This window comes from Trichechus manatus, unplaced genomic scaffold (genome assembly GCF_000243295.1).
Source record: "Trichechus manatus latirostris isolate Lorelei unplaced genomic scaffold, TriManLat1.0 scaffold00016, whole genome shotgun sequence".
In the NCBI taxonomy this organism is placed as follows: Eukaryota; Metazoa; Chordata; class Mammalia; order Sirenia; family Trichechidae; genus Trichechus; species Trichechus manatus.
The window spans coordinates 17,309,591-17,311,907 of NW_004443952.1; positions in this window are offsets into that span (position 1 = coordinate 17,309,591).

Genomic DNA, 2,317 nt, shown 5'->3' on the forward strand with positions numbered 1-2,317 from the left:
GAAAGGAGGAGTGTGCTGTCACAATATAGGGGGAACAATTAGGGTCACATAACAATGTATGTACCAATTTTTGTAGAAGAGACTAACTTGAAATGTAAACTTTCACTTAAACTACAATAATAAACAAACAAAAAAATTTGACTAAGTAATTTCACTTTTGTAAATTTATACCAAGGAACTTTTCAGAAATTTGGTCACATATTCAATCAAAAAAAAATTCTTATTATAATACAATAGTGTGATTACAATATTGGAAAACATAAACAGCTGTTAAAATAGGAGGATAATTAAATAAATATCAATATGGAATTGATGCTTCCTTTGAAATTGTGGTTTTCAAACAATTTTAATGATTTAAGAAAATTTTTATGCAACATTAGATGAGAAACATACCCATTGCTGTCGAGTCGAGTCCAACTCATAGCGACCCTATGGGACGGAGTAGAACTGCCCCACAGGGTTTCCAAGACTGTAATCTTTATCAAAGCAGATTACCACATATTTCTCCCATGGAGTGGCTGGTGGGTTCAAACCTCTGACTTTCTGATTAGCAGCCGAGCTCTTAATTACTGCACCACCAGGGTTCCTCTGAATGAGAAACATAGTATACTAAATTGTTTATAAAATATTATCCCAATTTTGATAAAAAGAGACAAGAAGGAGATTTTAAAAAGTTAATAGTGTTTAAGTGTTGGGATTTGGGTCCAAGTTTTCAGTATTTTCTAAATTATCTGTAGTGAGCATGTAGTAGTTTCATAAGATAAAAGCAGAGAAAAATAAATGAAAATAGGCACTTAATATCAGTTAAAATTATTTTCAGACCTATTAACTTTTTGTGAGTCTTGTTGGGGGTGGTTTCAGATAGAGAGAGGACAGGAAAGAGATCTTTTATGAAAGAGAAGGACCAGAAACCTACAAAAAGAAGCAATGGATGTGTCCACATCTGGCTCAGAAACAAAGAATGAGCAAATGAACATTGGGTTTTGGATTATATCTAGCCAGGGAGTGTGGGTATTCAGATCCGGACTAAATAAGTATGAGAACTGTATAGAATTTCTTAAACAGATTCCTTACATTTGCTATTTTTAGCTTCAAAGTGTCTAGTACTAACAGTATTTTGTGTATTTCTTGCAGAACTAATAAGTAAGCATGATTTTCTCTTCACTGATAACTACTTTATGCTTCTCTTCTGTTTCATGCTAAGATTTTTTTCTTTACATTTTAACTTAAACTTGAGACTCATTACCTACAGTCAATGGTGACTTCTAATCATTTTAACATAGTTATGTGAAAACCTTCTGCTGATATTTTTGTTAAGATCAAGAAAGCACTACCATTGAAGCATATTAGATTCAATGAAATATGGACAATTTTACTATTTCTTAGTCCAAGTACAACACCAGAGCAACAAGTAAGGGTTGAATGTCTATTTCCCACTTGATGTAAGCATCTGGGAATAGGATTCCCAAAGGGCAGGGACATAGTTGGTGACAGCTGCTTTAAACAGCAAAAGAAGATAGGCTGAAGTGTGTAGGGACCTGTCTAAATTTGGAAAGGAGACTGGAGTTTAGCAAACAGAAGGCAGTTCTAGTTCCTAAACTGCCCTTTTGACAGATCAAGGTTTTGCGGGCCCTGAAACGAAGTTTGGGGCCCCTTTTTTAAGTAAAAGAATAAAAAGTATGAAAATAATTATATAATTATAGATTATATGAGAACTTTAACATTTATTTTGAATGAGGAAAGAAATCACAATAACGATGTTTCAAAAATTCACAATAAACCATCACAAAAAAAAAATAAACTTTATTTTTTTAAATTAACTGCTATCTGCCTCTACACCTCCATAGGAGCCCTGGTGGTGCGGTGGTTAAGAGTTTGGCTGCTAACCAAAAGGTCAGCAATTCAAATCCACCAGCTGCTCCTTGGAAACCAAATAGGGTATTTTATGCTCTGTCCTATAGGGTCACTATGAGTTGGAATTGACTCGATGGCAATGGGTTTGTTTGTTTTTTTTTTGTCTTCTTTCTTTTTATTAATATTTATCATGTGCCAAATATTTAGATCAGTTTTATATAAGGCAGTTGATTTTTTCTTTTCTTTTTTTTTTTTAATTGTACTTCAGGTGAAGGCTTACAGGACAAATAGTTTCCCATGAAACAGAAGTACACATGTTGTTTTATAACATTGGTTAACAACCCCACAACATATCAACCCTCTAACTTCTCAACCTCTTTTTTTTTTGGTGAAAATACACATAGCCAAAGATACACCATTTCAAAAATTTCTACATGCACAGTTCAGTGACATTGACTACACT